This window comes from Triticum aestivum, chromosome 6B (assembly GCF_018294505.1).
Source record: "Triticum aestivum cultivar Chinese Spring chromosome 6B, IWGSC CS RefSeq v2.1, whole genome shotgun sequence".
In the NCBI taxonomy this organism is placed as follows: Eukaryota; Viridiplantae; Streptophyta; class Magnoliopsida; order Poales; family Poaceae; genus Triticum; species Triticum aestivum.
The window spans coordinates 61,836,428-61,846,671 of record NC_057810.1 but is presented as its reverse complement, the minus strand read 5'-3'; positions in this window follow the sequence as shown (position 1 = coordinate 61,846,671).

The window sequence follows — 10,244 nt, the reverse complement described above, 5'->3', positions numbered from 1 at the left end:
ATCATATGCACTTATGATTGGAACTCTAGAAAGCATCCGCAACTACTAAAGATTATTAAGGTAAAACCCAACCATAGCATTAAAGCATCAAGTCCCCTTTATCCCATACGCCACAACCCCCTTACTCGGGTTTATGCTTCTGTCACTCAAGAAACCCACTATAAGCGAATCATTAACGTATTGCAACACCCTACAGCGGGAATCATTCATGCTTGCACGACACAGAGGGCACAATAGGACAACACCAAAATAAAACATACAACTCGTACCAATCTAGATCATCAATCAACCAAAAGACAAAAGATATCTACTCAAAACATCATAGGATGGCAACACATCATTGGATCATAATATGTGGCATAAAGCACCATGTTCAAGTAGGGATTACAGCGGGGTGCGGGAGAGTGGACTGCGTAAAAGAGATGAGGATGGTGATGATGGTGGTGATGTTGATGAAGACGATCACCGCAGCGATGATTCCCCTCCCGATGGCACTCTGGCGCCACCGAGAGAGAAGAGGAGAGGTTCTCCCCCTTGTGCCTCCTCCTCCATGGCCTCCCGCCTAGACAGGGAGAGGTTCTCCCTCTGGTCCTAGGCCTTCATGGTGATGATTGCCCCTCCGGGATCCTCCTCCATGGCCTCCAGTGATGATGGCACCCTCCGGCAGGGTGCCAGAGAGGGCCTAGATTGATTTCTCGTGGCTACAGAGGCTTGCAGCAGCGGAACTTCTGATCTAGGTTAATTTCCGGAGGTTTCTGTATGTATAGGAGAGGTTGGCGTCGAGAACAAGTCAGGGGGCCCCACGGGCAGTCCACGAGGCACAGGAGCGCGCCCAGGGGGTGGGTGCGCCCCCACCCTCGTGGGGCCCACGAGACTCCCCTCCGGTAGATTTTTGTTCCAGTATTTTTCATATTTTCTAGAAAAATTCTCCGTTGATTTTCAGCGCATTCCGGGAACTTTTACTTCTGCACAAAAACAACACCATGGTAGTTCTGCTGAAAACAGTGTCAGTCCGGGTTAGTTCTAATCAAATCATACCAAAATCATATAAAACTAGTGTAAACATGGCATGGATACTTCATAAGTTATAGATACGTTGGAGACGTATCAACATCCCCAAGCTTAATTCCCGCTCGTCCTCGAGTAGGTAAATGATAAAAGAAATAATTTATGAAGTGTGAATGCTAGCAAGTGCATAAGTTTGATCAATATAGTTCCAATCACTTTTTATAGCATCGTTATATATCATAACAGTAGCTCAACTCATAAAACTTCTCATGGTCAAGTTACAAGCTATTCACATGTTAAAGTATAGATCATAAACTTTCTTGAAAACTAATAAACTGTGCTCTTAGTCATCAAACAATTGCAATTCATCTTATTTTCAGGAAGGGTCTATGTAAGAGCTTTGATTTATAAAATCCCACATACTCAACTACCATATAGTCTTTCACAATTGCTAACACTCATGTGATATTTATGGGTTCAAAGTTTTAATCGGACATAGAGAAAGATAGGGGATTATAGTTTTGCCTCCCAACCTTTTACCTCAAGGGTAATGTCAACAATAATACTTAATGAAAACCTACATCCAAGTGGATATATACATCCGGATTGCTCCAACACAAAGTGCTTGCCAAAGGAAAAAGTGTAAAAAGGAAAGGTGATGATCACCATGACTCTTTATAAGGGTAGAAGATAAAAGTAAAAGATAGGCCCTTCGCGGAGGGAAGCAGAGGTTGTTGTGATTTTAAGGTTGGATGCACAAAATCTTAATGCAAAAGAACGTCACTTTATATTGCCTCTTGTGATAGAGGCCTTTATTATGCAGTCCGTCGCTTTTATTTCTTCCCTATCTCAAGTTCGTATAAAGCTTATTTTCTTTGCAGTAATAGATCATACATATTTAGAGAGCAATTTTTATTGCATGCACCGATGACAACTTACTTGAAGGATCTTACTCAATCCTTAGGTAGGTATGGTGGACTCTCATAGCAAAACTGGTTTAAGGGATGTTTGGAAGCACAAGTAGTATTTCTACTTGGTGTAAAGAAGTTGGCTAGCATGAGAGGGAAAGGCAAGCCAACATGTTGGATGATCCAAGACAATATAACGTTCGGATATAGGAAAACATAACCCATTAAGTTGTCTTCCTTGTCCAACATCAACTTTTTAGCATGTCATATTTTAATGAGTGCTCACAATTACAAAAGATGTCCAAGATAGTATGTTTATATGTGAAATCTCTCTTCCTTCAATATTCTTTCATGAATTGTTCAAGTGACCAATTCTGCATTTGCTAACTTTCAATAAGTTTACTACCTATACTTATTCTGTGTGAAGTCATTACTCCCCATGGTATAAGCATATGAAACATATATAAATTCAGATTTATGATATTCAATTCATTCAACCATTTACTCATAGGATATACGTGAAGCGCGTGAGTAATTGACAAACTACTCCAAAAAGATATAAGTGAAGAACACTGAGTAGTCAAATAATTAACTAGCCATGGGAGGATTCTTTTTCATTCAAGATTTCAGATCCAATGATTTTATTCAAACAGAAAGTAAAATTGAAAATATGCTCCAAGCAAAACACATTTCATGTGATGAATAAAAATATAGCTCCGAGTAAAGTACACCGATAGTTTTGAAGAAGAAAGAGGGGATGACTTCCGGGCCATCCCCAAGCTTAGGCGCTTGAGTCTTTCTTGAATATTACCTTGGGGTGCCTTGGGCATCCCCAAGCTTAGGGTCTTTCCGCTCCTTATTCTCCTCGTATCAATATCTCACCCAAAGCTTGAAAACTTCAATCACACAAAACTTAACGGAACTTCGTGAGATAGGTTAGTATGGTAAAGAGTAAACCATTCACTTTGGTACTGTCAAAGACAAGGTTCATAATTGTTCTCACACAATGCCTACTGTACCATATCATTTCTACAATTTATATTGAGAAATATAAGCTATAAAAACTAGAAAACAAGCAAATTATGCAATGAAAACAGAATCTGTCAGAAACAGAACAGTCTCTAATGATCTGAACAACAACCATACTTCTGCTACACCAAAAATTATGAAATAAATTGGTGGACATGAGGAATTTGGCTATTAATCTTCTACAAAATGAATCACCTCAAAAGCGCTCTTCTGTAAAAAATGGCAGCTAATCCAGTGAGCGCAAAGTTTCTGTTTTTTACAGCAAAATCACATTAACTTTCACCCAAGTCTTCCCAAAGGTCTTACTTGGCACTTTATTGAAACAAAAACTATAAAACATGATTTCTACAGTAGCTTAATCATGTGGACACACAAAAACAGTAAAGGTAAATATTGGGTTGTCTCCCAACAAGCGCTTTTTTTAATGCCTTTTAGCTAGGCATGATGATTTCAATGATGCTCACATAGAAGATAAGAATTGAAACATAAAGAGAGCATCATGAAGAATATTGATACGTCCATTTTGAATCATGCTTTTATATCGATATTTTTAGCGTTATGGGCTGTTATTACATGTTATGTCGGGGAAACTGATCCACGAACACCTATGGGGCCGGCGGACCGGGCCCCTTTCGGTTCGGCGGGGGGCGGAGATCGCACGAAGAGCAGATCGAGGCGAGGCACACGAGCAGTTTACCCAGCTTCGGAGCTCTCCGGAGAGATAACACTCCTACTGCTGCTTGTCTGATTGTATTATCTGGTGTTCTTGCTCGTGAGAGCTAAGGGTCCTCTGGCTTCGGAGTGAGTCGAGCCTTTTTTCCTGTCCGAACCCCCTCTACGTTGCGCATGGGCCTCCTTTTATACGCTAAAGGGGTCACCAACAGGTGCAAACGCAGAGGAGGGTACAAACATAAAAAGCGAGGTAGTTGATACAGTTACTTGTACAGTGCACCCTACCTAACCCTGACGGCAGGGGACAAGGGCATTAAATGCCCATCTAAGTCGCCCGAACAGTGTAGAAAAGGACCGTTAGGGGCGCCACCGTTCGCCACGATGGCGATCTTGTCAGCTTCGCATGCCACTGCGCACCGCTGGCTGGAGCGTGGGCACAGAGTGGCCGCCTGCCGCGGCAAGTGCCTTGCCGCTGTTGTTATCTTGTCGGGTCCAGAAGCTCGTCGCTCACCGGGCCTCGGGGTACCTTGTTTAGTCTTCCCGGCAAGCTCCTCTTGCCGGGGCCTTGTTGCCTTGCCGGAGCGCGTGGCGCGTTGTGGCAAGTTCCTTGGAGCGCCTTGGTTGGCCTTCCCGGCAAGCTCCTCTTGCCGGGGCCTTGTCTCCTTAGCTTAAATACTTTGTTCTTGGATGGCTCCAAGGGAACCTTGGAGGATCTTGGCGTTCGCCGGTCAAGCCTTGCCGCGGTGTGCTGCAACTGCCCGTGCACAAGTTCGGGGTACTAGGGAACCCCTATTCTAGTACACCGACAGGAGCCCCCGGGCCTGGGCCAGACACGGTGCCGAGCGCTATTGGGCCAGGCCCAAGTCAGGGCACGGGCACACGTGGACTGGGCCACACCGAATCTTGCTCCGTATCCACCGCGCTCTCCCATAACGGCACGCGTTGAATGCGGCATCGTGGGAGAGATCGTGGGTGGTTGTATATTTGGAAGGCCGAAACGTCCGCCCCGTCCCTCTTTATAAGCAGAGGAAACAGGGGCAGTTCGTTCCCCCTCGCTGGTTGCTGCTACTTCTTCTTCACGAACCTCCACCACTCCCCCTTCTTCTCGAAGCCGAGAGAGCAGCGCTCCGCCCCCCATTGCCACCAGCATCACCACGCCGTCGACCTCCCTCACCACCTCCGCCATGGCCCCGAAAGCCGACAAGGGAAAGGGCGTGAAGTCGGCCGAGGCGCAGCGGCTCGCGGCGCTGCGGAAGGAGCGGGTGGTCTTCTCCCCTCAGCTCGGCGTGCAGGAGCTGAGGGAGTACTTCTACCTCTTTTGGGCGACGGAGATGCGTGCGCATCCGTGCACGAGGGTACTCCCGGCCGCTGCTTCGGAGTTGGCTCCAAACGGGTACCCATTCTTCGCGCTATTCTTCTATTGCAGGCTCTGCCCGCCCTTCTCGGAGTTCTTCTGTGATATCATGAACACATATGGCTTCTGCCTCCTTGACTTCACCCCCAACGCTGTCCTGACCATGGCAGTTTTCGCACATTTGTGCGAAAACTTTGTCGGAGTCCACCCTAGTGTTGCCCTTTTCCGCCACTACTTCATACCTCGGGTAGAGAGAGAAGAGCCGCTTGCCGGAGGGATTGTTTGGATCTCGAGAGTCAGCAAGAAGGAGGCGTACTTGGAGGGTGAGCTCCGCAGCAAGTGGGATGAGTGGAGAGCGGAGTAGTGCTGGATTGTCGAGGAGAATCCGCAGCCCTTCACCGCCGTGCGCCAAACTCCAATAGTGCGCGGCAATGACTGGAGCAACGTGGCCCCGGAAGACGAGAGGCTGAAGATCGCCATCACTAGGATTCTTCGCCTCAGGCTTGCCGGGCTCACCGTAGGTGCTGTCGGGGCAGATTTCCTCCGCCGCCGCATTGCCCCCCTGCAGGAGAGGGGGAGGCTCGCTTGGGAATTCAAGAATTCGGCGGACATCATGAGGCTGCGGCCGGGCCTCAACTACAACTTCACCGTCTTGGAGCTGGACGCAATGCTCTTGGAGTTATTCAAACGCGACCCCCAGAATCCCTTCATGCTGCCGAGGGGCGTTGTTCCACTGTGTAACAATTCTTCGCTTGACCGGATCCGTGCCATGATGCCGTTGTGCGATTCACATGGAATCGTTCCAACTTGGCAAGAGCCTACGGATGACGTTGTGCAAGCGTTCTTCGACAACTTGGAGGAGGTGCCGGTCCATGCTGACGAGCAGAAGAGCCTCACCCATGACACCACCGACGAGGAGCTGCAGCGCATCACCACTAGGGCGGAAGAGGTTGCGGCCGCAGCTGCCGCGGGCGCGTTTGGGTTCACTGTGGAGGAGGCGGAGGCTGCGGAGGCGGCAAACCTTGCCGAGCGCGCGGAGTTCATGGGCGAGGAGGAGCCTGCCGGTTCCGAAGCCGAGCCAAGCGAGGACGGCGAGGAGGAGCCCGAGCCTTCAGAAAACTTGCCGCAGGCGGAGCCCCCGGCCCCACCAAGAAGGCGCCTTCGCAGGGCCGGGGAAGCAGCGGGGCGGCAGCCGGGTCAACAGCCGCCGAGCCGTGCGACGCGCTCTACCGCGGCAAGCAATGTTGTCGCGGGAGCGCCTCACGCAATAGCGGCAACTGGAGCGGGATCTTCCCGGGCCACCGCCACCGCCCCCGCCAAGCGGGCAAGGGATCCTACTCCTCTACCTCGCCGCACCGGAGGAGGGCCGAACTTCGATCTTTCCGCGCTCAGCTCCGACGAGGAGGAAGAAGAGTAAGTTTCTTTGGTGCTTTTGTAGTTCTTCAATCTTGCTGTTTATATCTTGTATCTGACTTGCTCCAATCTGGACTCCTTTCTTTTCAGGATGCTAGCCCAGAGAGCGGCGAAGAGGGCTAGGGCCGCGGTGATCGTCATCGAGGATGACCCCATCGTGTCAGCAGGAGGTGGGTCCGAGACCACCTTGACGGACCCGACAATCACTCCTCAAAGCAGCCCCCAGCGCAGCCCCCAGCGTAAGTTCATAGTTTAGCCTTCTGCTGCCGGGGGCGCTTGAGTGCTTTTTCCTTTGTTGATATCTTGCTTGTTGACTTGTGTAGGAGCAGAGCAGTCTTATCAGGAGCGCCCGGAAGCTGGTCCAGAAGTGTCACCTGCTTCGACTGCGCCGCCAAGGGAGGAGTCCCCGGCAAGGGAGCGCTCTCCGGCAAGGGGGAACTCTCCGGCAAGGGACGGCACTGCTGATCCTGCGGCGACCGAGGCCGCAACTGCAGATCTTGGCGCAGGTAATCCACTTGCCCAGAAACTTTCCCTTGGGTTCTGCTTCTTCCGTTTTTCCTCTCTTGGATTTTTGATTGATTTTCCTCCCTTCTTCGTTCTTCAAACCCATCTGTGGCTGAGCCAACGGAGACAGAGGGCGCCGGCGAGGAAGGGGCCGGTGCTGATGAGATCTCCGGCGAGGAGGCCGCCGGGGCTGCCGCTGCAGAAGCCGGCGAGGGGTCGGGCGATCGCACTGACGACCCTGAGGCCGCAGGAGCGCCGGGCGCTGCACCGACCGCCAATCCCTCTGCCGCTTCTGCGGAGCCGGGCTCCGAGGAGCCCCAGCCCGGCGCCTACTTGAAGGCCAGTGACAATATCTTCATCAAGCTACCCTGGGCGTCGAGCTCCAGGGCGCCGGTCGAGGGGGAGACTTTCGACGGGGAGGTGCTCGCCTCTGCTGGACTGTCGTTGGTTGACGCGCCCAGCAGCAGCAGCGGTGAGCCTGAGGAGGAGCAGCTGCTGTCAATCTACCGCGCCCGGCAAGCCAAGCTGGCTTCCTGGGAAGCGCTTGTCGCGAAGGCGGGAGTTGACATGGAGAAGCGCGCGGAGGAGCTCCAGGGCCACAATCAAGAAGCTCTCCGGTCCCTGGCACATGAGCGGGAGTGACTCGACGAGGAGCGCACGGCCTTCCTTCTCGAGAAGGTCGAAGCTGAGGAGGAGCAAAGGCTGGCCGCCGAGAAGCAGTCTGCGCGGGAAGGTGAACTAGTGCAGCGGAAGGCCAACCTCGACAGCTACGAGGAAGAGCTCGCCGAGAGTGAGCAAGCACTTGGCGGGGCGCTCAAGGAGGCAAAGGACGCTGCGGCAATTGCAGAGGCCGCCAAGAAAGAGCTGGAGGAGAAGGTGGCGCAGCTGGAGGCCAACATTGGGAAGAGCGGTGAGGAGCTTGCCGCGCTCAAGCGTGAGCGTGAGAAGGATGATGCCGCCCACGGTGAGCTGCAAGGTCTTCTCGCTGAGAGGGGCAAGGAGCTCAGCGCCGCTAAGGATTCCAAAGCAGACCTAGAGCTGAAGCTGGCCACGCTGACACACACGCTGGAGGCCGCCAAGGAACGGGAGAATACCTTGTCGGAGAAGGTCAAGGCTGACGCGGCACTGCTGGAGAGCATTGCAGTTACCCAGAACTCGTTCAGAGACACTATGGAGCATTGGACCGAGGGTCTGGTGAACATTGCCGCAGTCATCAACGAGGAGCTGGCGCAGCTGGGGATGGAGGACTTTGGGTATCCTTCCGACGAGAGTCTTCAACCCAGTGGCAAGCTCAGCCTGTTCTTCAAGGGCGTGGCGAGGGCACTCCAGCGGCTCCGGGAGAGGATCCCGAAGCAGCTGGCCGACGAGTCGTGCAAAATCTGTGCCGGGGTTCTCCAGAAGGTGTTGATGAAGGTGGCCTTCCGCAACCCAGGCCTCAGCTTCACCAACGTCCTCAGGTCCTTGCCGCCTGACGCCGATCTGGATGCGCTCAAGGCCCTTGTCGCACCCATTGTGGACAAGGTGAGCGAGATCAAGAGGGTCGAGGGCGGACGCGTAGACTAGGCCGTCCATTTCTTCTTTTCCCTTGCCGCTGCTAACCATGTTACGAAAACATTCTGTTAGAGCCGCGACAAGTTATCTTGTAATATAACTTTATTTCTGTTATCAATTGCTATGTTATTTCCTTTACTAGATTCCTTCCTTTGTATGTTTTTACCCTACGCTTCTAGGGAACTTGTCGGCGCAGGCACCCGAGCCGCGAGCGCTGAGTGCGGAACTTCAGCAGCCTGCTGGCGGTGCTGCCTCCGACAAGAAACCTTGTCGCGACTAGATGCAGCACACTTAAGCTATTGAGCGGACTCGAAACAAAGTAAGGGCGCAACTAGCCACGAGTCGGTTCCTCCGCGCACAGGTTTTCCATACAAAGCAGGGTCGTTCGAGGAAGATAACTCAAAAATTTAAAAACTGATTGCTCAAACTTTGGCAACTTAGTTTTTCTATCGTTTGCTTCCCGGTAAGGCGAGTCTTTGCTTGAACGACGCCTGGTCCATACCACAATCTTCTCCTTCCCCCCCGGCAAACTTGTGTGCGAGAGAACCTTCTTTTCCTTTAAAAAAGGAGAAAGAAGAGAAAATAATAATATGGAGCTCTTCGGCTCGTTACTGCTTACCGGATGTAGGTGCTGCACAAAGTGTCAGATAATCGCATGCAAGAAAAGAACTAATGCATGAAATGGACAAGTTGTGCGGAGCACATGGGGTTCTTTTTATGCACGGGATCTACGCCCGGCTTTGTACAAAGGATTACATGCAACAGCGGCAAGACTTGTACAAAAGGTGGTTGCCGGAACGGGGTTCCGGCAACCGCGCCCTATGGGAAAAACTTACGAAGATGTTCTATGTTCAAGGAGTTGCTCACCGGAATGCCATCTTCGGTCTCAAGGCGGACAGCGCCAGGCCTTGTGACTCGTCTCACCCGATAAGGGCCTTCCCACTTCGGTGTCAACTTGTTGGAATTTCTTGGCGGACTGAACGCGCCGAAGAACAAGGTCGCCTTCCTCGAAGCTTCTGGCCTTAACTTTGCGGCTATGGTAGCGGCGCAAAGCTTGCTGGTATCGAGCAGCTCGTACAGCAGCCTGAAGACGATCTTCCTCAAGGAGCAGCCCGTCGTCTTGCCGCAGCTGTTCTTGCTCAAGCTCATCATAAGCGAGCACTCGAGGTGATCCGTATACGAGTTCCGTGGGGAGAACTGCCTCTGCTCCGTAGACTAGAGCAAAAGGTGTCTGGCCAGTGGCTCGATTTGGCGTCGTTCTGATCGACCAAAGAACCACCGGCAGCTCCTCAAATCCAGTTTCTTCCGCACTTGCGCAGCCTGTCGAAAGTTCTGGTCTTGAGCCCGTGCAGCACTTCAGCATTTGCCCTCTCTGCTTGACCGTTGCTTCTCGGATGAGCAACAGAAGCGAAGCAGACCTTGGCGCCAAGGTCTTGGACATACTGCATGAAGGTGCAGCTCGTGAATTGCGTGCCGTTGTCGGTGATGATCCTGTTAGGGATCCCGAAACGGCAAACAATTGACCTGAAGAACATGACTGCTGATTGTGCTGTCACCTTCCTCACTGGCTGCACTTCCGGCCACTTTGTGAACTTGTCGATTGCGACGTACAAGTACTCAAAGCCCCCGACAACCCGGGGGAAGGGGCCGAGGATATCGAGCCCCCAGACCGAAAATGGCCATGATAAAGGGATCGTCTGGAGAGCTTGAGCTGGCTGGTGTATCTGTTTGGAGTGGAACTGGCACGCTTCACACTTGGTTACTTGTGCAGTTGCATCCTGGAGGGCTGTCGGCCAGAAGAAGCC